The sequence below is a fragment of the Panulirus ornatus genome, chromosome 58, assembly GCF_036320965.1.
Source record: "Panulirus ornatus isolate Po-2019 chromosome 58, ASM3632096v1, whole genome shotgun sequence".
Lineage (NCBI taxonomy): Eukaryota > Metazoa > Arthropoda > Malacostraca > Decapoda > Palinuridae > Panulirus > Panulirus ornatus.
The window spans coordinates 11,437,219-11,465,200 of record NC_092281.1 but is presented as its reverse complement, the minus strand read 5'-3'; the positions used below and the strand labels follow the sequence as shown (position 1 = coordinate 11,465,200).

The window sequence follows — 27,982 nt, the reverse complement described above, 5'->3', positions numbered from 1 at the left end:
ATTTCAGTTATGATATTTAATAAAGGATGGATCTATGACCGTCAGTATTAGCGATGATTTTAAGATGAAATAGGTCGAGTTTGTCCTCCACACATCTGGACACACCGCCATGAAACCCTGTGGAACACCACGAGTCTCACACTGAAGCTTCGGATGACCCATAAGGAGGCTTCACAAAACTGGCCTTCGACCTTTACTGATTAAGCTGGAAGACCACAGCTTGGCTGGAAGACCACAGCTTGGTTGGAGGACCACAGCTTGGTTGAAAGACCACGTCTCGCTAGTGAGGTCATAAGCCCTGAAACCAAACTCGAGCGAGCCAAACCCAGGCTTCAGAACCATGGACAGGACACGACGCTGGAAACCGAAGCCTCTGAACACAACTGAGGCTTCATGTCTCCACAGACAGGCTTCAACCCCCCCCCCCCCCCCCCACAGACAACCCTCAACAAAAGACAGGCGTCAGCCCCTCCCTCAGACTGGCTGGAAACGCCTTACGGACAGGCCTTAAAGCCCCAGAGAGAGAGAGAGAGAGAGAGAGAGAGAGAGAGAGAGAGAGAGAGAGAGAGAGAGAGAGAGAGGATATGATTCTAAGTCGGTTTAGGTATTCCAAGAGGCTATTCTAATTGGGTTTCAAAATTCAGAGGCAACACACACACACACACACACACACACACACACACAGGGTTTACCACAGTGGTGGAGATATGCCACAGACCGGCTCCCGGGGGTCTGGCTGGTGTGGCTCATGAAGTAACTTCGTTAATAGTCCACAGAGTGGATAACCACACGTACCTACACATAACTATGGACCATATCAGTATATGTGTGTGTGTGTGTGTGTGTGTGTGTGTGTGTTGTTGAGATTATGGTCTAACGAATCGAAGAGTCGTAACGACCCTGCTCCTGCTTGTTTGCCTGCTGCTATTCCTGGTGCTCCAGCCGAGGTGGTAATTACCAATTATATGAATTATTGCTCCTAGGGGCTGGCTCTCACACTGCGTCAATTCATTACGTCAGCCGTTATTTTACGTTGTACTGATTGTTGTGGTGTGCCGGTGTGGTGGCTGTGCCGGTGTGGCTGTGGTGTGCCGGTGTGGCTGTGGTGTGCCGATGTGGTGGTGGTGTGCCGGTGTGGCTGTGGTGTGCCGGTGTGGTGATGGTGTGCCGATGTGGTGGTGGTGTGCCGGTGTGGCTGTGGTGTGCCGGTGTGGTGATGGTGTGCCGGTGTGGCTGTGTGTGCCGGTGTGGTGGTGGTGTGCCGGTGTGGCTGTGGTGTGCCGGTGTGGCTGTGGTGTGCCGGTGTGGTGATGGTGTGCCGGTGTGGCTGTGGTGTGCCGGTGTGGTGATGGTGTGCCGGTGTGGCTGTGGTGTGCCGGTGTGGTGATGGTGTGCCGGTGTGGCTGTGGTGTGCCGGTGTGGTGATGGTGTGCCGGTGTGGCTGTGGTGTGCCGGTGTGGCTGTGGTGTGCCGGTGTGGTGATGGTGTGCCGGTGTGGCTGTGGTGTGCCGGTGTGGTGATGGTGTGCCGGTGTGGTGATGGTGTGCCGGTGTGGTGATGGTGTGCCGGTGTGGCTGTGGTGTGCCGGTGTGGTGATGGTGTGCCGGTGTGGTGATGGTGTGCCGGTGTGGTGATGGTGTGCCGGTGTGGTGATGGTGTGCCGGTGTGGTGATGGTGTGCCGGTGTGGTGATGGTGTGCCGGTGTGGTGATGGTGGGGGGAGACGACCCCCCTCCTGGTGTTATCAGCATTACTGAGAATGATTCCTTTTTCAAACTCTGGCACGAACCGAGATATTGATCACCATGCTAATAGCTGCGCCTCTCTCTCTCTCTCTCTCTCTCTCTCTCTCTCTCTCTCTCTCTCTCTCTCTCTCTCTCTCTCTCTCTCTCCACCTGCTGGAGCCCGCCTTACCGCCCCCACCCCCCAAGCCCTCTCATGCCCTTCTTGCCCTCTAACCTTCTCACGCCGTTGAAAAATGGATTGCTTGAGCCTCTCTCTCTCTCTCTCTCTCTCTCTCTCTCTCTCTCTCTCTCTCTCTCTCTCTCTCTCTCTCTCAGGGATGACGTATGTTCTGAAGTGTTGTAACATAGATCGATTTTCTTTATCGAGTGTGGCATGTGCAGCCATGACCAGAGGAGCCCTCCTGTTGTTGTTGTTATTATTATTATTATTAGTATTATTATTATGAAAACATAAGATTTGAAAAAGTATGTGTGTGTGTGTGTGTGTGTGTGTGTGTGTGTGTGTGTAACTTAGCAATGTCGTGACGTTAATGATTACCTCTTTTATGGAGCGCCCGTGTCATCCCCCACGCCCCGTGTTGATATTGACCACCGGTACGGCTATTACTAGAGCGGGTGCTGCCATGTCATCCTCCACACACACAGACACACAGACACAGACACACACACACACACACACACAGACACAGACACAGACACTCACAGACATAGACAGACAGACACACAGAGACGCAGACAGACAGACAGACAGACAGACAGACAGACAGACAGACACACACACACACACACACACACACACACACACACACACACACACGCGCCGGCAGAGCTGGGCAGGTATACCAACCTGGCCACAATTTCATCACGTCTATCGATGCAGTGGGGCGGGTGGAGGGGAAGCGGTTGTCTCGGCGCCACACACTGGACTTAATTAGTTGTTAATGAGATGATGGGCTGATGGTGGTTATGACGGAGGGTGGGAGGGTAACGTCAACACCCCCCACACCCTCCTCCACCCCTCCACCTTCCTCCACCCCTCCAGCCAGCACCAAGAAACGTGACCCGCTCTCTAATTATATTTCGTGACTCACTCCACCTCTCTCTCTCTCTCTCTCTCTCTCTCTCTCTCTCTCTCTCTCTCTCTCTCTCTCTCTCTCTCTCTCTCTCTCACTACCTCACATTTTTTTTACCACACTCACACACACACACACACACACACACACACACACACACACACGTAGTGATAAATGGTTGATGTCCATTGATAAGCGACGCACTCGGGGAATTTTGGGTCCTGGTGGTGCCAGACCATCATGGAAGTGCAAGTCCTGGTCTCGTGTGTGTGTGTGTGTGTACTGGGAACTTCTCTCCTCCACCACCAGCACGTGTGTCAGTGAGGACGTTCGTAGGATGTGAGGAGGTGGTGTAGCACCACCACGCCAGCCAGGGTCGGATCTGGCCACGTACCAGCTTGTATCTTGAGACGATCATGCACGATACACCAGCTGGGAAACATGAGTGTTGATGGTCTGCTTGATAATGTCTCTTGGTTGGGGGAGGAGGAGGAGTAGGAGGAGGGAAGGAGGTAGAATGACAAGGGAGTGGTAAGAGGGGCCCAACCTCCTCACACTGGTCTATGAGGAAGGGGACCGGGAGGATGTGTTGAGCTATAGGCTAAAGTGGTCTGCTAAAGTGGTCTGGAAGTCCCTTGAAAAACATAATCAGAAAGACAGTGGATGACTTCAAGCCGAGGAGAGAGATTTCTGTAATGAGACTCAATACGATATCAGGGAAGGAGATCATGTTAAACGAACCTCTTAGATTTCTATGTGAAGAGTGAGCTCTGTTTTTCACAAACGAGGTGGTTGGGAGGATTGTGGGTTCCTGGACTGCTGCTAGCAAGCATTTGACACTGGCCGCACGCGCGGAAGGCTAATTAAGAAGTTGAATGACCAGGCAGTAATAATAGAGGGGAGACTCCTTCAGTTGGATAGAATACTATCTTAGTGAAGTGAAAACAAACGACACATGTCAGAGGAGCATTTCCGACACGTGCGGAAGCGACGTGTGGAGTGCCCCAGGGATATCTTTTGGGGACCGTCACTCTTCTTGGTCTGTGCCAATGACTTGCCTGAAGGAAGGTCATGAGGTAAGTGAAAAGATGAGGAGGACTGCATCAAGGGCACATAGACGGAGTCTAAAGTGGGTCCATTACGTGGTTGGTGATAAAATTCCACTCGACAGGATGTAAAGTGAAGATGATCATGGGACACAGTGAGACAGGAGTCGTCGGTATGATTATGATCCAGCAGGAACCTCTGTGTGTGTGTGTGTGTGTGTGTGTGTGTGTGTGTGAGTTGACAGCTTCCCTAACTTGCCACCACCAGAGGCCCACATCAATAAGACAGTAATGGAGACAGACTGTCTATGGACACATCTTCAGATAACGTTTAGGTATATATGAGTAAGGATACACTGAGCAGTGTGTCCAAGTCTTACATCAGGGCAGGACTGGAGGTGTGAGAGCGTGTGAGAGTGGAGCTGGGCAAATGGAATAAATGTCGTAAGGATGAGGTAAATACGGACATTAAACACGAGTCCAAAATGTTGTGTGATAGCCGAGATGGTTACACACACACACACACACACACGCGTCAAATTACAATGACTACATTAACTGCGTTAGCAGAACCTCTCCTCCCCCCTTCTAAACATCTCCCTCTTCCCCCCCCTTCACATCTCCCTCTTCTCCCCCCCCCCCCCCCCCACACACACACACACACAAACAACTACCCTCGTCGTTGCCACACACCACCACAAGCACAGCGCTGTGCAGAATTACCGACACATAACCAACACAGGAACACACACACACACACACACACACCTCACTGACATTTAACACACACACTGTCTCTCTGCTATAATTGGGGGTTTGCGAATTATATGGTAAATAATTCGTGGCGCAAATTATTTTTAGTTTGTTATGCATGCATTGTGTTGCTGACAATTGTCCCGGATGGTTTGAACGGTGAGGTGGGCGGGCCTGATGGCTGTTGACGACGTCGGAATTGTTCTAGTCAATATTATTACTGGTTCTTCCTGTACCGCTTTGTGTACAGACACAGCACACAGTTAACCCATACATAGAGATGCAATCACGCGCCAATATACATACGAAAAACGTACGGACGCAATCAGCGGGTAGATAAACGCTTCAATTATGTGATCTAGAAATGGCAATATTACGCATCCATAATTCAGCTTAGACTAACGGCTCAAATCGCTGTTTCCCTGAGTATATCAAATACCAGAGTAGGTTTCCCCTCCACCACCACCTCTTCCCATTTCCCCATCACCCCCTCTCTCACGCCCTGCCAGTAGTAAATGATTACCCTTCGTACCTGTGTTAACCTGGGTTTAGGTGGGAATATATGATTCTCAAGGCTAACAGGTCGAGTTACGATCGCTTCCGGGTTGTGTGGTTCAGGTCGGGAGCAACATACAACAATAATGATCGGCAAGTTGTAAGAAGGCAGGAGAGAGGCTATGTTAGAGGAAGGCAGGAGAGAGAGAGAGGCTGTGTTAGCGGAAGGCAGGAGAGAGAGAGAGGCTGTGTTAACGGAAGGCAGGAGAGAGGTTGTGTTAGCTGGTTACGGTGGGGACCTGTATCCTCGGGTAGAGTGGTGGGGTGTATGTGTGATATTAGGGTATATATATATCCACAAGTGCGACAGTGGGGTATGACTACGTAGATCAGTGCGACATCATCGCTGGAGATCGAAGCGTCTTTTGTTTCAAGATAACCCACATCCAAACGGGGATGGTATTGCAAGGGTTGAAGAAGGTTCGAAAAAAATCAAAAACGAAAAAAAAAAACCCCAGCCCAGGTATTTGCCATTGAGCACTTTCATGACTGATACAAAACATCATCTGCCAACTAGGTCAAGTGTACCTGCGTCAACTGGGCCAAATATAATATAATCCCTGGAGGTCTGACCTAAAATGTTTATGTCTCCCACTGTGTCGAACTGAGCGGGAAAATTTTTAAGGTGTTTTTCGCGCCAATGGCAGAAGCTAGAACATGATCAGCTAACATCATACGCTCAAGTTAGCATAGTCTGGTATTACCAGCAGTAACAGATGTCTGGGTAGATTTCTTAAGACATGGCTCTTACTAGCGGAGTTAGCGATCCCTAAGACATGGCTCTTACCAGCGGAGTTAGCGATCCCTGGGTCAAATGCTTTCACAAAATATAAACTTCATAAATCAGCTGGTGGCGCTCATGAACAAAAGACAATCATGGTCAGGAAATTTAGGTATCTATACGTACGATTTACCGTAGACTGAATTGATTTATAATTTAGACGTCCGAAATGAGTTTGTGTGGTGTGATATAGACCTTCAAAAACCTATTGTGTTGAAGACTATAGCGAGTTGGGGGAAGGGGGGGGAGGGTGAGGTTCCGAGTGGATGTAAACATTAGAAAAATAAGCAGAAGTGAGACTCGTGGAGAACTGCTAGTGATGACAGTCCGAGAGAGAGAGAGAGCCGCCTGCCGGCGAAGATATGTACTACTAATCCTACTTTAGGATAAACGGGTCTCTCTCTCTCTCTCTCTCTCTCTCTCTCTCTCTCTCTCTCTCTCTCTCTCTCTCTCTCTGTTCCTGTTTTCTAGACTCAAGTTTTATAGTCTAGTTTTCCTGTGGACACACACACAGATAGAAACACGGAGAAACAGATATATATATTACAGAAAGCGTATCATGCCATCCATTTGAACGGTGCAATTTAGTCCCCCCAGATAATCATCGGTAAACCTGTCAGGTTGGAACGGGAGCCCTGATTGGACGGGATACGATTGCGACAACCAATACGCTCTCTCCTCTTTTGTTTTTTCTCTCTCTCTCTCTTTTTGCCTGTGAAGTTATCGTTCGTCAGTAGGATTTGCAAGCGCGAGTATTTATGCTGGGTTTAATGTAGTTGAAGTAATTAATGAACTTTAAATAAAGAGTTTACGGTTTTGTTTATGCGTTTCATGACACATAAATTATTCACTAGATTCGGTTTTTTTTGTTTCGGGCTTAACGAAGGATGAAGGGGAAGTTTCGACTGGATTTGGAATACCATTTTGGAGGGATGTGGATTAATTGGAGTATATCTACGATCTTATTTCTCTCCATTTATACGGGTTATATATGAACCCTTGATCAACACAGATGGTGATGAGAACACGAGGGATCGAGAATGAGTGGCGAAGACAAGCACTGGGTCAGTGTATATTAGAAATAGTCACCTGGTTAGATTTTGATAGTGAGGGAACGGGTTTATTTTTCTACTCCCTTTATCTCCCTCTGAATGTGGCTCGCTCCCCCTCTGTTCAGTATCATGACGCCACAATACCCCCCTGTAATAACATGGAACATGTTGACTAACATGAACATGTTGAATAACATGAACATGTTGAGTAACATGAACATGTTGAATAACATGAACATGTTGACTAACATGAGCATGTTGACTAACATGAACATGTTGACTAACACGAGCATGTTGACTAACATGAACATGTTGACTAACATGAACATGTTGAATAACATGAACATGTTGACTAACACGAACATGTTGACTAACATGAACATGTTGAATAACATGAACATGTTGACTAACATGAACATGTTGAATAACATGAACATGTTGACTAACATGAACATGTTGACTAACATGAACATGCTGGGGACATAATCATATTCTTCCCCCGTCTCCCCTGGGAAACTCCCCCCCCCCCCCCCCCCGACATCACATAAGTCGGCCTCCCACAGGTGTTGTAGAGGCGTAGTAGCCTCTCTCTCTCTCTCTCTCTCTCTCTCTCTCTCTCTCTCTCTCTCTCTCTCTCTCTCTCTCTCTCTCTCTACAGTTATTATGTTGGCTATTGTTCTCGTGAGTTGTCTGCACGTGTCTTAAGCCCGCACCTTCTCCAGAGTTTGCCAAACCCGAGGCACATGCCTGGCTGCTGCTGCTGCTGCTTCCCATCGTTTACTGTGTGGCGACCAGTTACTCGAGAATGAACCGTTATGATGCCTCTGTCTTCCCTCGAACACCTGAGCTGTGGGGTTCTCTTCCACCCACCTCTCGTCTTCCCCATCTTCCTCTTAACCTTTTTTTTTCCAGTAAGAGCCAGGTCTACAAACACCAGTGGAGCCATTGATTAATTTCCATCACTATGTAAAGCTACTAAAAAAAAATTATAAGTGAGGGTGTATGTGACCTGTGGATTATATGTAACACTTTAAGAACGCGATATCTGTTTTTTTTTTTTTCGAATGGTATAATGACCATGTTAGTTGTTAGGCTGAAGCCCAAACGACCAGACAGGACATCAACCATGGTAGGGAGGAGGGTTGCCAAACACCGCTAGGATGTTACGTGTCGTCATAGCCTAAAATACAAGTATTATTTTAGATTTTTTCCTTCCTATCTCCCGGTCCATTGTGGAGGGTTCTCTGACTTGTGTCAATATTAACATTGAAAATTAGAAATGGCTGAGATAAATTTGTGAATTTGTGTATCCAGGCAGAAGGCACGCGATGGGTGTGGTCGTTTGACGTGTATATATATATATATATATATATATATATATATATATATATATATATATATATTATCCCTGGGGATAGGGGAGAAGAATACTTCCCACGTATTCCCTGCGTGTCGTAGAAGGCGACTAAAAGGGGAGGGAGCGTGGGGCTGGAAATCCTCCCCTCTCGTTTTTTTTTTTTTTCTAATTTTCCAAAAGAAGGAACAGAGAAGAAGGCCAGGTGAGGATATTCCCTCAGAGGCCCAGTCCTCTGTTCTTAACGCTACCTTGCTAAGTAGCGCGACCCCGGAACTGTATCAATTGTATGGGTCATGACTCAGTCATCGCCTGGTGTGGTGTGTGTGTGTGTGGGGGAGTTTTGTCTTGAGTTTAATTTGCTTTGGGTGATAGTGACCCCGTGGTGGTGGTGTGTGTGTGTGTGTGTGTGTGTGTGTGTGTGGTTAGGGGAGGGGGTTGTGGTTCTACTCTGCCACCATGATGTGTATACAGAACTTCACACAGTCAATCGAAACTTTAATTCTCACGCGTTTCCTTATTTGCATATCAGATTCCACGTCGTTTAAGTCAGCGTGTTTCCTGCGTGTCGTTCTGTTTCTTTTTCTGTCGTTTTAAAACTCTGGTGTGTGTGTGTGTGTGTGTGTGTGTGTGTGTGTGTGTGTGTGTTGGCCGGCCACACCAGTCCTGGCTGCCTGTCCTTTCATAAACTGGTTGACCTGGATAAACTGGTTGATAAACTGGTTGACCTTGATGAAATGGTTGACCTTTAGTCAGCTGTTGACTCCATCCGGCCAGGACGAACGTAAACAAGGTCACGAGGTCAGGCTATCGCTTCCGGAGGATAGGTCAACCTTGCAGGGGGGGGAGGTCAGAGGTCATGTTGTGTCTGCCTGGCAATGGGTCATCCGAGGTCAAGCTTGCAGGGGGGGGGTCAGAGTTCATGTTGTGTGTGCATGGCAATGGGTCATCCGAGGTCAAGCTTGCAGGGGGGTCAAAGGTCATGTGTCTGCATGGCAATGGGTCATCCGAGGTCAAGCTTGGGGGTGTGGGTCAGAGGTCATGTTGTATCTGCATGGCAATGGGTCATCCGAGGGATGAGGTTAACTTGTGACACCAGGGTAATGGATGAGCCGAGGTCAAAGGTTAGAGTTTCCGGAGTGGAGGAGTCGAGGTCAGCTGGGATCAAAGGTCAAGTTTTCGCCTTTGAAGAATGGGTCTGTGTGTGGAGGGGGGCGGGGGGGTAAGGGTCAAATATCAAGCCACAAATAACAATACGAAAAGCAACAACGACAATAACACGTGCAGTAACAACGACAGTAACACGTGCAGTAACAACGACAGTAACACGTGCAGTAACAACGACAGTAACACGTGCAGTAACAACGACAGTAACACGTGCAGTAACAACGACAGTCACACGTGCAGTAACACGTGCAGTAACAACGACAGTAACACGTGCAGTAACAACGACAGTCACACGTGCAGTAACAACGACAGTAACACGTGCAGTAACAACGACAGTAACACGTGCAGTAACAACGACAGTCACACGTGCAGTAACAACGACAGTAACACGTGCAGTAACAACGACAGTAACACGTGCAGTAACAACGACAGTAACACGTGCAGTAACAACGACAGTAACACGTGCAGTAACAACGTTTGAGAAATGCTCAATAATCCCAAACAACAACAAACAAACAAACAAACAAGCAAACAAGTACGCAAACAAAAAAGTGAAAACTGCAATATTAGGTAGTTTATTTTTTTATGTAAAAATTAAGTGTGTTATTTGTTTCATGTGACCCTCTTGCTCGGACGCAGGGTCTGTGTTTTTCTGGTTGTTTGTATGTGTGTGTGTGTGTGTGTGTGTGTGTGTGTGTGTGTGTGTGTGTGTATGTGTGTGTGTGTGTGTGTGTGTGTGTGTGTGCTTGTGTCTTTATTCATATGTATGTATATTGTATGCGTGTATTTGCTTGTATGTGTAGTTTTTGGGTTGTGTGTATTAGTGTGTACGTGTCTTATGAGTGTATATTCATGTGTACATGTGTATGTGTAGGTGTGTGTGTGTGTGTGTGTGTGTGTGTGTATGTGTGTGTGTGTGTGTGTGTGTGTCTTTATTCATATGTATGTATATTGTGTACGTGTATTTGCTTGTATGTGTAGTTTTTGGGTTGTGTGTATTAGTGTGTACGTGTCTTATGAGTATATATTCATGTGTACATGTGTATGTGTAGGTGTGTGTGTGTGTGTGTATGTGTGTGTGTGTGTGTGAACTAGTATAACCAAGAGAGGCAAGACAGAGCTATACGACAACGAACATAGGTTGGTTATTTTGCACAAGCAGAATGTGTTTGACGACCTTAGTGTTGGGCTCGGGTTCAGCCCAGCCGTGCAGAGCACACAGTGGGCCCCCCTCCCCCCCCCTGTATGTGGACATTTACTTACCTAAAGTAATGACTCAAAAACCTTCCCTTAATTAAGGTAAATAAGTCATTACCGGGAGACAGCATAAGACGTATTTAAGGTTATCGTATGTTTTTATACACGTGATTATTGAGACGAAAACATGAGAATGTCTGAGGAAATGATTGTGTGACGGTGGTAGGTTGGCTCGTGGTGTGACGGTGGTAGGTTGGCTCGTGGTGTGACGGTGGTAGGTTGGCTCGTGGTGTGACGGTGGTAGGTTGGCTCGTGGTGTGACGGTGGTAGGTTGGCTCGTGGTGTGACGGTGGTAGGTTGGCTCGTGGTGTGACGGTGGTAGGTTGGCTCGTGGTGTGACGGTGGTAGGTTGGCTCGTGGTGTGACGGTGTGACGGTTGTTGGTAGGTAAGTGGTGTGACGGTGTGACGGGGGTAGGTTCATGTGTTAGCGGTAATTGATCAAGGCCCCCGGAAGTGGTGTGACGGTGGCAGAGAGAGAGAGAGAGAGAGAGAGAGAGAGAGAGAGAGAGAGAGAGAGAGAGAGAGAGAGAGAGAGAGAGAGGGGGGTTTGTGTAGGGGGGGTCAGGAGTTGGGGGGGTAATTGATTTTCCGAGTCAACCAGAGACCAACACCCCTCCCCTCCCCCCCCAGTCAACCCTCCCCCTCCCTTTCCCCTCCACCTATGTTTCCTCGGTTCCTGTGACGTCACAGGGTGAGGGGAGAGAGAGAGAGAGAGAGAGAGAGAGAGAGAGAGAGAGAGGTGTCTCTCCAGGCATGTCGGCCATGTCTCTTTTTAACTTCATACAAATTACCTTTACTTATATTTTATTTTTTCTTCACATAGTGACGAAAATGACATTGGTTTAAAATTGGAGAGAGAGAAAAAAAATATATATGTCCATCTGGTATGGAAGGGGATTCAACACCCTTTTTAAACATAAACATGTACAAACACCTGGTGTCGTGTGCATGACGGACCACCTGGTGTCGTGTGCATGACGGACCACCTGGTGTCGTGTGCATGACGGACCACCTGGTGTCGTGTGCATGACGGACCACCTGGTGTCGTGTGCATGACGGACCACCTGGTGTCGTGTGCATGACGGACCACCTGGTGTCGTGTGCATGACGGACCACCTGGTATCGTATGCATGACGGACCACCTGGTGTCGTGTGCATGACGGAACACCTGGTGTCGTGTGCATGACGGACCACCTGGTGTCGTGTGCATGACGGACCACCTGGTGTCGTGTGCATGACGGACCACCCCAGACATGACTCGGAAAATGGCAAAATGTCTCTCGTCCTTGTCTTAACATCTCGCCTTCTGTCTTAGATTTTATTGTTGAATCATTTTCTTCCAGTTGCACGGGTCACAGTGGTGTGCGTGATCCAGTATTTGCTGATAACAATGAGGAAGATAAGACGCGATAAATTTCCCAAGTGCACTTTCGTGTATTGATCACACCGCCAGGGGAGATAACAAGTGTGGGATAGAAGACGTGGAACAATGAATTTATATACGACTGAATGTTCTAAGTCATGTGTCTCATTCTTGTATTTCCCCAGACGATGTGATGATCACACGAAAGTGCACTTGGGAACTTACCCTGTTGCATTTTCCGTTTCTCTCATTACCGTATCTTTATGGAATCTTTATATCTAAAGTCCACAGTGACTCCAATTCACTTTTGACAAGTTTTCTTCTAATTCTTTGAAAATGTTCACTCTAAGTTTCAAAATGTTCACTCTAAGTTTCAGAATGTTCACTCTAAGTTTCAGAATGTTCACTCTAAGTTTCAGAATGTTCACTTTAAGGAGGAATAATGGTTAGTAGGTAAGCAGTAGGTATGGTTGACCAATTTTAAGATGACCGAGTTAATTACGCATTGGAAATATGAACCAGTTTGGGTCATCCAGACTTTCATGGATCATTCAGTGATGAAAATATGACGTTGTAACGTCTGGCTTCCTGACAACATCCTCCATTATGGGTTGAAACTTGGCCTCTCAGGGGGAGGAGCTGGGCCCAGGTGCTGATCCCCCATGAGTGTGTTGCTGTGGCTGCCTTCACCTTCATGCGGACCAGTAGGCTCTCAGAGGCGGAGGTGGGGTAGGTGGCCCACCACACCACGTAGGCACCACTCAGGCCCTATTCCCCGGCGCTACCAGGTAGTCAGGTGCTTCATATGAGCAGTCAACTTATTTTTTTTGCTTCATGGTCATGAGTCAGTTCATTGTCTAGGTTCTTGGGAAAGGCTGGAGGGGCTTCGATGGTGTTTGTTTAGCGAGGCGGCGCGTGAGAGGTCATGGTCCGGTCGTGAGTCTGGCTTCACCTGTGCTGGTATACTGAGGGATGAGGCTTCAGGCATATGAAAACCCATGAAGCCTCATTGCCTTCCACTGTGACCTTGTTCCGAAGCAATGTCTTCAACCCTTACATAAGCTCCCAAAGCTTTAGGTTCGCTCGGTTCAAACACACGTAGCCTTGTGTTCACATGTGTCTTTAAGGTAAAATTTCGAGGATTCGGATCCCTGAGGCCTTGGCTTCCCCAGTGTCCCCAGGGGTTCGAGATAATGTTTCAGACACACGAACCTCTGAAGCCTGGGTCGTGGGTGAGCACCACCTCCCACAGGGTTGTGTATATATATAGCTGGTGTACGGCCAGTCCACAGCTGGCTGAGCCCGCTCGTCCGGCCCGGGTCAGCCTTTGTCCTTCTTTGAAGAGCGGGAGCTCCCGCGGTGGCCCGGCGGGGAGGTGGTCTGTGGTGGTGGTCTCTGTGACTGGCAGACCATCAAGGACGCTGCTCTCTGTGTGTGTGTGTGCGCGCCTGTGTCCACCTCGCTGGTAGTCTGATATGCTGTCTCTCTCTGTCTATTTCTCTGCCCCCCGTTTTTTTTTTTCTCTCTTTCTCTCGCGAGCACGAAAGAGGAGAAAGATATCCACGACTGAAGAAAATGCAGTGGAAAAGGTGAACTAGATCTGCCATTAGCAAAGTGGGGATGAGGGAGTGTGAAGGATATAAGGGATTAGTGGAAGGTGAATATAAGGTCAACTCTCTGGCTCGAATGTCTTCATCTACGTGACAAGAGTCATCTACAGGATTGTGCTGAGGATAGACACACACCTCATAAACCTCATAAAGACAGAGGAAACCCCTCATAAGCCTCATAAAGACAGAGGAGACCCCTCATAAACCTCATGAGACAGAGAAAACCCCTCATAAACCTCATAAAGACAGAGGAGATCCCTCATAAACCTCATAAAGACAGAGGAGACCCCTCATAAACCTCATGAGACAGAGAAAACCCCTCATAAACCTCATAAAGACAGAGGAGATCCCTCATAAACCTCATAAAGACAGAGGAGACCCCTCATAAAGCTCATAAAGACAGAGGAGATCCCTCATAAACCTCATAAAGACAGAGGAGACCCCTCATAAACCTCATGAGACAGAGAAAACCCCTCATAAACCTCATAAAGACAGAGGAGATCCCTCATAAACCTCATAAAGACAGAGGAGATCCCTCATAAACCTCATGAGACAGAGAAAACCCCTCATAAACCTCATAAAGACAGAGGAGATCCCTCATAAACCTCATAAAGACAGAGGAGACCCCTCATAAACCTCATGAGACAGAGAAAACCCCTCATAAACCTCATAAAGACAGAGGAGATCCCTCATAAACCTCATAAAGACAGAGGAGACCCCTCATAAAGCTCATAAAGACAGAGGAGACCCCTCATAAACCTCATAAAGACAGAGGAGACCCCTCATAATGCTCATAAAGACAGAGGAGACCCCTCATAAAGCTCATAAAGACAGAGGAGACCCCTCATAAACCTCATAAAGACAGAGGGAAGATACAAGATGACCCACTCATAATATACAGATGGACAGAAGAGATGATAAGTGAATTGATTACATGAAATCAAAGTCCACACCACACAACCTGTACACTGGCAAAGGGCCGGGGAAAAAAGGATAGAAAATTGCTGAATAAAACTTTAGGGAAAAAAAAGGATAGAAAATTGCTGAATAAAACTTTAGGAAAGATAGAATTGAAAACTTTAGGGAAAAAAAAGGATAGAAAATTGCTGAATAAAACTTTAGGGAAAAAAAAAGGATAGAAAATTGCTGAATAAAACTTTAGGGAAAAAAAAAGGATAGAAAATTGCTGAATAAAACTTTAGGAAAAAAAAAGATAGAAAATTGCTGAATAAAACTTTAGGGAAAAAAAGGATAGAAAATTGCTGAATAAAACTTAAAAAAAAATTCTGGGAATAATAAAGATAGATTAGAAAATATGTCTAGAATTTAATGACCCTATTGGTCAGATGAGGAACGGGTTAGATAATGAGGGGTTGTGCTAATGAGGGCAATCACCATGAAATGATAACAGTTCTACACACACACACACACACACACACACACATACACACACACACACACACACACACACACACACACACACACACAGACCGATCCCAGTGGGTCAGCCGGTGTCAAGGACAGTCTGCCTGCACAACAACACAACATCACAACAAAGCAAAATAACTAATTAAATTGATGATGATGATGATGATGATGATGATGATGATGATGATGATGATGATGATGATGATGATGATGTCTGGGATGTTTACCATAACAGAGGGATGTGAAAAATGTATGGTTCATGTAGACGTAAAGGTAGAGAGATGATGTAAGTGTCCTGTTAAGTGAACTGCTACTTTTACTACTACTACTACTGCTACTACTACTACTACTACTACTACTACTACTACTACTACTACTACTACTAATGCTACTACTACTACTACTACTACTACTACTACTACTACTACTACTACTAATGCTACTACTACTACTACTACTACTACTACTACTACTACTACTACTAATGCTGCTGCTACTACTACTACTACTACTACTACTACTACTACTACTACTACTACTACTACTACTACTACTACTAATGCTACTAATACTACTACTACTACTACTACTACTACTACTACTACTACTACTACTACTACTAATGCTACTACTACTACTACTACTACTACTACTACTACTACTACTAATGCTACTAATACTACTACTACTACTACTACTACTACTACTACTACTACTACTACTACTACTACTAATGCTACTACTACTACTACTACTACTACTACTACTACTACTACTACTAATGCTACTACTACTACTACTACTACTACTACTACTACTACTACTACTACTAATGCTACTACTACTACTACTACTACTACTACTACTACTACTACTACTACTAATGCTACTACTACTACTACTACTACTACTACTACTACTACTACTACTACTACTACTACTACAACTTCCACTACTAATGCTGCTGCTGCTACTACTACTACTACTACCACTACTACTACTCTACGATGCTTTATCCTTCTAGCTACTACTACTATACTACTACATACTACGACAAAACTTCCACTACTAATGCTGTGCTCGCTACTGCTACTACTACTACGACTACTATATACTACTACTACTAATGCTACTAATGCTACTACTACTCTACTACGTACTACTACTACTACTACTACTAAATGCTACTTACTACTACTACTAGACTACTACTACTACTGCCTCACTACAAACTTCACTACTCAAAGCTGCTGCTGCTACTACTACTACTACTACCACTACTACTACCATTACTACTACTACTACTGCTATCACTAATACACTACTATTACTACTACTACTACTAGTACTACTACTACTACTAACAACCATGAAGTAAGCCTAGCGACCAACCCGAGCAACCCAGACAATTGCTGAAGAACCGTCTCAGAAGAACTCAGGATGAACAGCTGTGTCATGTTCCTAGCGGCAGAGAACAGTATTGTTCATCATGTAAGTGGTGCGTTGAGCGGTACGCGCTGACCCCGCCAGATGGCAGAATCATGTCGTAGTAATTCGTTAAGTAATTAGGCATGTAAGTACGATCGCTCAGCCAATCGTCTGTATGTCTGTCAGTCTGTCTGTCTCTCTGTCTGTCTGTTTGTCTGTCCGTCTGTCTGTCTGTCTGTCTGTCTGTCTGTCTGTCGTCTGTCTGTCTGTCGTCTGTCCGTCTGTCTGTGTCTCTGTCTCTCTGTCTCTCTGTCTGTCTGTCGTCTGTCTGTCTGTCTGTCTGTCTGTCTGTCTGTCTGTCGTCTGTCTGTCTGTCTCTCTGTCTGTCTCTCTGTCTGTCGTCTGTCTGTCTGTCGTCTGTCTGTCTGTCTGTGTCTTGAGGTGAGATTTCTTTGTCATCAGTCAACAGTTTCACGATTTCTGTTGAACAGTCTCACTCTCGCCCGTCTATATCAACCAGTAAAGTGTGGCGCAGAAAAAAACGAAAATATAAACTGGCGACTTAAATGTGTTCTTTATTCCTGTGTTAGTGTTATAATGAACGCATTTGTTCGGAGATACGAAGCCAAAAGAACAGCGACATAACATAGCATAACATGACAGCATAACAAAGATAACATAACATACTACAGTGAAAATAACACAGCATAACATAACAGCATAACATAGCAGCATAAAACCCCGACGTAACAAATAACACATACGACAATGAATTAACGTAACATTTAACATAACTCGAACAAGAACGACGTAACGTAACGACCATGAATAACGTTCTCTAGACCAGGGTCAACAACCTGACCTTTAAAAGAGGTCAAAGGTCACGAGGTCGTGTACCGAGTGTACTCCACCTTGTACTGGACACGTTCAACCACGTGGCTCGTACGTGTACCACAGTGTACCGCACGGTGTCTCCCTGTACCACGCGGTACACTCCTGTACCCTAAACTGTCTCTACTTCTACTGTACTACCACTGTACCACCACACCCTCCAACCTCTGTTACCACAGTGTCTCATTTCTACCACCTGTACCACACCTTACCACAGTTCCCATTCTGTAATACCGTCCCATATCTACCACATTTGCCATACTGTCCCATATCTACCACATCTACCATACCGCCCCACATCTACCACTTCTACCATACCGTCCCACATCTACCACATTTACCACACCGTCCCATATCTATCACATCTACCATACCGTCCCATATCTACCACATGCACCATACCGTCCCACATCTACCACATTTACCATACCGTCCCACATCTACCACATTTACCATACCGTCCCATATCTACCACATTTGCCATACTGTCCCTATCTCATACCGTCACATATCTACCACATTTACCATACCGTCCCATATCTACCACATTTACCATACCGTCCCATATCTACCAAATCTACCATACCGTCCCACATCTACCATACCGTCCCACATCTACCACATCTACCATACCGTCACATATCTACCACATTTACCATACCGTCCCATATCTACCAAATCTACCATACCGTCCCACATCTACCACACCGTCCCACATCTACCATACCGTCCCACATCTACCCCACCGTCCCACATCTACCACATCTGCCTCACTGGGCAATCACCTCCCGGCCACCGAAGGAATGTACCCAAGTCAGGCAACAATGCCCTACATGGCAACCCGCCGCTCTATAAGACGTTATATTTCCCGCCGTGTCGGCCGGGCCGAGTGGCGAGTCTTGTTATCCGTTTTCTGTGACTTGAATTATTGCCTCCGCCAGAGAGGACATTGTCGGGCTGCTGCTGCTGGTGGAGGAGGAATGGTGTATACATATTATATTGTGAGGAATTGTGAGTCATATTCTCCATAATATGACTTCCTACACATGACACCTCGCGAGATATTAATGCCACTCTCTGTTGTTTTTTTTTTTATTTTTATTTTTCTCCTTCCCGAGGGAAAGTCCTTTTGTTTTTTGTTTTATTTTTCGTTTTCTTTTTTTTTTTTTCTGAAGACTTTCGGGTTGAGCGAAAGGTCATTGCGAGTCTCGGCTGGGGTTCAGTGATGCCTGGGACGAGAGGCATGGTGGTTACGCCCCGCTGCCCGCGGTGCTCCGGCATAGTTTTATTTCGTTGGTTTTATTTCGTTGGCATTAACCCGGCGCGCGCGCGCGCACGGCGGCTTGAGGGAGGGTGAGGGTTGGAGGGGAAGGAAGGAGACAGACGTGGTAGAATAATTATGAGGAAGGAAGGATAGGGGAAAAGAGAGAGAAGAATTCCGATTGGAATATTTGGTTCCAGTGACTAATCCTGGATTATTATATAACCGCGTGTGTCCACATCGCTGGCTGGTCGAACTTCGGACGCCGTCTAAACCGGAGGGCGTGGAGGAGAGAGAGAGAGAGAGAGAGAGAGAGAGAGAGAGAGAGAGAGAGAGAGAGAGAGAGAGACACGTGTGCAGTCACCTCCGCCTCAGACGCAGGGAGGGGTAAAGGTGATATTCTCTCTCTCTCTCTCTCTCTCTCTCTCTCTCTCTCTCTCTCTCTCTCTCTCTCTCTCTCTCTCTCTCTCTCATCCACTGTCACTCGTCCGTCACCGCGACGTACAGGACCGACCCCCGTCTAACCCCCCCTTTCTCTCTCTCTCTCTCTCTCTCTCTCTCTCTCTCTCTCTCTCTCTCTCTCTCTCTCTTTCTCTCCCCGCGTACACAGTCCGGGAGCCCCAGCCCTGTGTGCCAGCGACTCTTGAAATATTTTCCTAATATCTGCGTTCTTGACCCCCCCCCCCTCCCTCGAGGGTAGGGTGGTGGAGGGGGGGAGGGGGTGAGATAGATAGATAGATAGATATATACGGTCGTCAAGGGTCATTCATTATAACTTAGGCGATAAGATGGAACGGAGCGGAGGGAGATGTGCGTCACACGTGGCGCTCATCACGCTTATCAGCCGCCATCTTGGGTTCTCAGGTCCCGATCCCGAATCGGACCTGTATTGGTGGTGGTGACCTGACCTGACCTGACCTGACCAGCCAGCCAGGGCGACTTTGTATTGCCCTCACGTGCAGGACCAGCCCTCCACCCTAGATCACCCTTGCAATATGTTAATGGAAGCAGAAGTGGCAGGTGATAATGATAATGAATTAATTACAATGATTATGGGAAAGTTTTAGTAGTTGGGATAATAATAATAATAATGAATTAATTGCAATGATTTTGGGAAAGTATTAGTAGTTGGGATAACGATGATAATAATGATAATGATAATAATAATAATAATAATAATAATAATAATAATAATAATAATAATAATAATGATAATAATGATAATAATAATAATGATAATGATAATAATGATAACAATAATGATAATAATAATAATAATAATGATAATAATAATGATAATGATAATAATAATAATAATAATAATAATAATAATAATAATAATAATAATAATAATAATAATAATGATAATCATAATAATATTAGTAAATCAACTAAGAAGGAAGAAGAAGAAATTAGGAGAGAAAAGGAGAAAAAAAAGCGAGTATGCAGATAACTAGAGACATGAGAGGAGGTACAGAGGATCAGTGAAGGGGTAGCGGGCCGGGCTGCGCGTGCCCAGCCGTCCACAACAACACCAGGAACCCAACCTGACACAGATACGATGGCGATAAACGGCGAGAATATCATTTACTTTATGCGCAGCGGCGACCTTAAGTGCTTTATTGATTATTACTGTCCTGACCAGCGGGGAGGGCCACTTAACTGGACGTCCCCCGCTGTGTTGATGGTGTGGTGTGTGGTAGTGTGGTGGTGTGGTGTGGTGTGGTGGTGTGTGTGGCAGTGTGGTGTGGTGGTGTGTGGTAGTGTGGTGGTGTGGTGTGGTAGTATGGTGGTATGTGGTGGTGTGGTGGTGTGGTGTGGTGGTGTGTGTGGTACTGTGGTGGTGTGGTGTGGTGTGGTAGTATGGTGGTGTGTGTGGTAGTGTGGTGGTGTGGTGGTGTGGTGGGGTAGTATGGTGGTATGTGGTGGTGTGGTGGTGTGGTGTGGTAGTATGGTGGTATGTGGTGGTGTGGTGTGGTGTGGTGTGGCAGTATGGTGGTATGTGGTAGTGTGGTGGTGTGGTGTGGTAGTATGGTGGTGTGTGTGGTAGTGTGGTGGTGTGGTGTGGTGGTGTGGTGTGGTAGTATGGTGGTGTGTGTGGTAGTGTGGTGGTGTGGTGTGGTGGTGTGGTGTGGCAGTATGGTGGTGTGTGTGGTAGTGTGGTGGTGTGGTGGAGGTCATACGTCCAGCCATAAGACAGACAGACAGAACAAAGAGACAGATAAAGACAAAGATATATATGTACTCACTAGAGATAGACAGATACACAGACAGATGATGGATAGAGATAGACAGACAGATAGACGAAGATAGACTGTCATATACACAGACAGACAGACAGGGGCAAAGAGACAGATAGAGACCTGCAGACGGATACACAGACAGACATACACAGGTAGATAGAGACAGATAGACAGAGGCAGACAGACAGATGCACAGAGATTAATACAGACAGACTCTTGTGACAGACGTGGTCATCAGAACATGTGTGGGAGGGAGGGTGAGGGAGCAACCCTGTGTTGTGTTGTGGTTAATGTCAGATGTTTTAGGAAGACATACGTCACGTGTTGGGCTGGGATATGTCCCAGCAGTCTGGTCCCTTCGCCTGGGGGAGGTGACACAGAACTGCTGGAGAAGGTGTAGAGGAAGGCATGCATCACGAATGGTGCCAGACCCCGAGTGGGATGTGTTCCGGGGAGAGGAGGCGTGGGATGTGCTCCGGGGAGAGGAGGCGTGGGATATGCTCCGGGGGAGAGGAGGCAGGACGTCCCTCTGCCCACAGTGGAGGAACATGAGCCCAGGAGGTGGACGCGACTGGCAGTGAGGCGGGAGAAGTGTACGGAGGGAGGGAGGGAGGAAGTGTACGGAGGGAGAGAGGAAGTGTATGGAGGGAGGGAGGGAATGTACGGAGGGAGAGAGGAAGTGTATGGAGGGAGGGAGGGAGTTTACGGAGGGAGGGAGGGAAGGAGTGTGCCAAGGGAGGGAGGGTGTGCAGGGAGGGAGGGAGAGGATTGACAGAGCGTACGGAGGGAGGATGGGAGGGAGGGAGGTGAGGCATCATGTCTTGAGCCACAGCTGGGAGCGGAGCCCCGTGCAGCAAACTAAGCCAAGACCCAGTCAGCGCCACCACCACTCGGGACTTGAAAAGCCTTTATGATGAAATGACCTGGATAGATGGCCCCGCCCCCACCTGTGTACACCTGCCACACACACACACACCCACACACACACACACACACACACACACACACACACACACACACACACACACACACACACACATGTAGGACAACTAGAGCAAAAAAAGCAGGGAAAGAAATTGGATGATGATTTGGCAGACATCTTAAGGGAATCGGAAGCACCAGAGAAATAGTGATGTTTACCGAAGGCACAAGACTGGTCATCTGGGACGATACAGAGGTCTTCACGGCCATTTTAATCCATACAAAAAATCGTGTTGGTATGAGCGTCTTCACGTAGAGGTGAGAGGTACGTGGAGGTGGAAGGTTACCGAGAGGTCATGAGAACTTTACGTCGGGGAACAAGAACGTTATGTAGAACACACACACACACACACACACACACACACACACACACACACACACACACACAGAGCTAGGGACACAGATACACACCCCATCCATAGTTTGGTTTTATCCGTACATGGAACATGCCCGGGGCAGCAGCACAACACACGGGGTAAATATGTAGCGTAGGAATGTGCCACACTGTGGTGTACGAGGAAATAATTGGGGGGGAACACGACGGGGCGGGGGGAGACAACCGCCTTTAAGGAGCTCACGCGGAGGGAGGTTATTAAGACGTGAAGCTCATGTTCGCCGGAGAAATTCTGAAATAAAGCACTGAATCCTTCCTTTTGTGAGCAGGGGCCCCGAGAGAGAGAGAGAGAGAGAGAGAGAGAGAGAGAGAGAGAGAGAGAGAGAGAGAGAGAGAGAGAGAGAGAGAGAGAGAGCAGGCGATCATGACGCCTGGTCTACCGTGGGTCATCATCATATCATCATCATCATCATCATCACCTTCGTCATTATATCGTGTCATTATCAGCACCACCACACACCACCCTGGTCCTGGCCTGGCCTCCCTGCCTCACACCTAACTAACGAGCTGCTCCCCCGGCTGGCTAATTAACCTCCAGCTCGCCACCGCGGAAAAGAGTGTCGCCAATAGCGAGCCAAGCCAGCCAGGCCACTCGCGGTGAGGCTTGGGTCTCGCGTAGGGCGAGGGGCAGCCAGCTAGGTTAGGGTCTGACCTGCAGGGTCACAAAAGGCCCTGCGACCTTAACTCTATATTGTCTCACGTCCAACAGAAAAGGCATCAGCTGAGGCGGACCTGATGGTTCTTTTTATTTTCTTTTTTATTCACTGTGGGACGTCGATGTGTGTGTGTGTGTGTGTGTGTGTGTGTGTGTGTGTGTGTGTGTGTGTGTGTGTGTGTTGCGTCACGTCTCCCGAGGGAGGCGCTGCCCGTGGTGGTGGTGGTGGTGGTCGGGTAGTGAGGGGTGTTGAAGCGACTCCTTCGTCAGGAGGCGATCTGGGGTAGACGTTGAAGGTGGGGGGTTTTGAGAGGCCGTCGGGAATTATGTCTCCTGAGACAGACAGACAGACGGACAGACAGACAGACAGACAGACAGGCGGACAGACAGACAGACAGACAGACGGGCGGACAGACAGACGTGCCTCCTGGACACCCAGACGGGAAACCGCTAACGCCTCTTTAACCCACAACTCGTGAAGGGGAACCTGGCCACACTGGGAGGACAATATACACATTCCTACACATGTACACTCCATTTTATAACCACAGCCACATCGTGTAGTGGGTCACACACACACACACACACACACACACACAACGTACGTCCGTCTCCCTACGTCCCTCCTGCCCTCGTAGCATCGTGTTGATATTCTCGTAGAATTTCACCGTAGAAGTGGGAAAGCAGTGACCTGTGACCTCTTCCAGTGCGCCACGAGCCTCTCTCTCTCTCTCTCTCTCTCTCTCTCTCTCTCTCTCTATCTATCTATCTATCTATCTATCTATCTCTAAGAGAGAGAGAGAGAGAGAGAGAGAGAGAGAGAGAGAGAGAGAGAGAGAGAGAGAACTTTTATTTTTCTCGTCGAGACAAGTGCAAGTGGTCGACGTAGGAATACAGTTGTATCGACCTGTTGTTGTTGTTAGTTGTTGTTGTTGTTGTTGTTGTTGTTGTTGTTGTTGTTAGTTGTTAGTTGTTTTTTGTGGTTGTTGGAGAGAAGAAAAGAGAAGACAAAATGTCTGACATCCAATACGTCCGCCTCGCCTAGTGACGTGAATATTTATCATATATTTACGTCGACGTCACAACATTTCAAATACGTCACAACATTTCAAATACGTCACAACATTTCAAATACGTCACAACATTTCAAATACGTCACAACATTTCAAATACGTCACACCATTCCAGATACGTCACACCATTCCAGATACGTCACACCATTCCAGATACGTCACACCATTTCAGATACGTCACACCATTTCAAATACGTCACACCATTTCAGATACGTCACACCATTTCAAATATGTCACACCATTTCAGATACGTCACACCATTTCAGATACGTCACACCATTTCAGATACGTCACACCATTTCAAATACGTCACACCATTTCAGATACGTCACACCATTTCAGATACGTCACACCATTTCAAATACGTCACACCATTTCAGATACGTCACACCATTTCAGATACGTCACACCATTTCAAATACGTCACACCATTTCAGATACGTCACACCATTTCAGATGCGTCACGACATTCCAGATCCGTCACTCTGGGCATTTAAAGTTACGATTTACATATGGTTATATAAGTTCGGCCCAGCCAGCAAGGTACGCTGGTTCACTGAAGTTTGACCATTAACGAAGTTTTCGTTTTAAAGAGGAGGCAAACCACAACCCCCCCTCCCCTCCCTCACCCCCACCCCCTCCCCCTCCTCCCGGTGTTTGTTGGAAGAGGGGAGGAGAGGGGGAAGGGGGGAAAAAAGGGGGAAAGGGGGAAGGGGAATGTACTGGCCTATTCAAACGACCCCAGGGGCCTATTCAAACGACCCCACCTGAGCTGGTGGGCCGCACGCAGCCTGGGCCTGGTTGACCAAACTTGGTCGAGGCGTGGAAGGACCCCCTACCTAACCCCCCCGGTGTAGGACCCTCCCCCCATCCCCTCTCCCCGTCTAGGGCTCCAGGACGACCCGTCGTCCTTCGAGTGACGACGGGTCGTGAAGGAGCTTGACTATCCAGGCTCGGGTGGGGGAGGAGGAGGAGGAGGACGACTTCCCCCACATCAAGACGACCCCCCCCCGGGTACGTGGATGGTCGTGCACGTATACGACACAGTCCAGACGCTTGCTTGGAATATAACCTCCTTAGGCACGACGTAACGACCCTTAGGCTCGACGTAACGACCATGAGGCACGACGTAATGACCCTTAGGTTCGACGTAACGACCCTTTGGTTCGACGTAACGACCCTTAGGCACGGCCTAACGACCCTTAGGCTCGACCTAACGACCCTTAGGCACGACCTAACCACCCTTAGGCACGGCCTAACGACCCTTAGGCACGACCTAACGACCCTTAGGCACGACCTAACGACCCTTAGGCACGATCTAACGACCCTTAGGCATGACCTACAATCTTTGAATCTGATGGTGCATCCTATGACCTGACCTGACCTGTGAGGACACTTGTCCTTCTGACACACACACACACACACACACACACACACACACACACACCTGGAGCCACCATCATCATATTAAGGTGGGGGGGGGGAAACATTCGTGGTGGCTGCGACCCACATCATCACATTAACCAACTTCCATCAGACGACAACTGGGTCAGCAACACACGAGCGGGAGACCAGCGCCACCCGAAAGCAAATTATTATTCAACACTCGGCTCTCCGTGTACACACCACCCCCCTTCCTTCCCCTCCGTCAGGAGCCCCACACGAGCCAGAGCAGCAGCAGCTGCAACACAAGGCCGTTGTCTTTCGGACGCTTATGCTAGTCACCGTGAATGGCCAGTCACACACACACACACACACTCAGCGCCTTAGGAAGATATGAAAGTGGCTGAGGGGGAGAAGTCGTGTTAACACGCCATTACCTCCAGCGGCGGCGCCCCGAACCACAGCTGCCGCATCTCGCCAACAGGTGGCGGTAAGGTTATCACGACGTCTGTATATTCAGTGTAGACGTTGTAATGGCGCTTGTGTTGTGTTTATACTGTATGTCGCTAACTATCCATGTAGGTGTTTATGTAGCCAGAACCCCGTGGGGTGTGGGGGATGGGAGAGATTTGTGGGTTAGGGTAGGTGGTTTATATATATATATATATATATATATATATATATATATATATATATATATATATATATATATATATATATATCTTCTTTCTTTTCTTTTAAAACTATTCGCCATTTCCCGCGTTAGCGAGGTAGCATTAAGAACAGAGGACTGGGCCTTTTTTTTAATTTTCCAAAAGAAGGAACAGAGAATATATATATATATATATATATATATATATATATATATATATATATATATATATATATATATATATATATATATATATATATATTCATGATATCTTTCACATTAATTCATGACATAATAAGGACACACTGGTGGTTTGTGAAAGAGGAAAATAAATAACAAGTCAGTAAGAGACATGAATACAGAGAGAGAGAGAGAGAGAGAGAGAGAGAGAGAGAGAGAGAGAGAGAGAGAGAGAGAGAGAGAGAGGAGTGTGTGGGTCTGGCCTCATTAATCACTGGGATGATCCCGAGAGACACAGGGGACCAGCAGACCTGACGGTGGCGCTGCAGGTGGGTGGTGATGGTGCAGGTGGGTGGTGATGGTGCAGGTGGGTGGTGATGGTGCAGGTGGGTGGTGATGGTGTAGGTGGGTGGTGATGCCTGCCGGTGGATGGTGGTGATGTAGGTGGGCAATGATGCACTTGGGTGTTGCCGCAGTGGGTGCTACAGTAAGTGGGCGGCACATAAGGTGTAGGTGTAGGTGGGTGGTAAGATAGGTGGGTGTATGGTAGGCGCGTGGTACAATAGCTTGGCGGTATCTTATAGGTGGGTGGTTGTTGGATGGTGTTACAAATGGGTGGTATAGTACAGTAAGTGGGTGATGACGCAGGTGTGGTTGTGGTGCGGGTAGTGGCCCAGTAGGTGGGTGGGTGCTGTTGTAGGTGGTGATGGCGGTGCAGGTGGGTGGTGATGGTGGTGCAGGTGGGTGTTACAACAACAGTCACCTCCACCGCTACAACTTACAACAATAAAAAAGACAACAATTAACCCTGGTAACGACCCCGGGCCAGTAATTGGCCAGACAAACACAACGAACAACAACAATAACAACCACTCGTGTGGGATGATGAACCAATTTGTTCCCGGGATGATTGAACAGTCGAGGGAGGCAGTGTTCTTCCCGCTGAACATCATGAACAGATGAAACGACACTTAGACCCACGCCCGTATAGGGGGTGAGGAGGGGAGCCCTGTTATTGTTGTCGCAGGCGATGTATTTGGGGTAGTGTATCCTCCTGGGCAGAGAGAGAGAGAGAGAGAGAGAGAGAGAGAGAGAGAGAGAGAGAGAGAGAGAGAGAGAGAGAGAGTTGGGGGGGGGTAGGGTAAGGTAAATTAAGGCCACAGCGGGACAGGAAATTCTGAGAAAAAGTAGCCTGCAAGTTGACCCTGGAGACAAGAACAAGTATACTTGTAATTTGAGCAGATGGAAAAGTAAGAGAAATCGAAATATACGACCAGGCAGCATGGCGAGGGCGGAGTCTACGTACAGCGACTCGGGTAAATTCCAGGGTAATTGGCTCCAGGATAGGAAACACAGAGGAAGTGACATGATGTAACGCTTAGATCCACTGCGATAATAATGATGATGATGATAATGATAATAATAATGATAATTATAATGATAATAGTGATAATAATAATGACAATGATAATAATAATATCGGAAATATTGGTAGGTTAGTGTGCGTGCATGTGTGTGTGATTCAGTTGTGTCCGGCACCCAGTATAAACAAACGTCATTTCTCTATTAGGAGCAACTTTATCAGTCTTTTTTTAAGAACATTTAAAGCTGCGGAGGAGAAATAAGACTACTGAGTGTTGAAGACAATCTTTGAAT

The 27,982-nt window shown here is 47.2% G+C and overlaps 2 protein-coding genes across 3 annotated transcripts in view; one reads left to right on the top strand and one right to left on the bottom strand.

The window, feature by feature from the left end:
- LOC139766498 (uncharacterized) overlaps window positions 1–27,982 on the top strand; it is a 193,174-nt gene that overhangs the window by 50,634 nt on the left and 114,558 nt on the right. The window contains exon 1 of one of the 2 annotated variants that reach the window (XM_071695159.1): window positions 27,865–27,982. This exon is cut by the window's right edge and continues 377 nt beyond it. The exons of the other annotated variant lie outside the window; for it this stretch is intronic. The gene's annotated coding sequence lies outside the window, so the exon portion shown is untranslated. Of the gene's footprint in view, window positions 1–27,864 lie in introns of those variants that run through there. 2 annotated transcript variants of the gene reach the window in all.
- The window catches only part of LOC139766499 (synaptotagmin-10-like), a 112,454-nt gene that overhangs the window by 56,708 nt on the left and 27,764 nt on the right, over window positions 1–27,982 (bottom strand). The gene's annotated exons all lie outside the window — the stretch shown is intronic.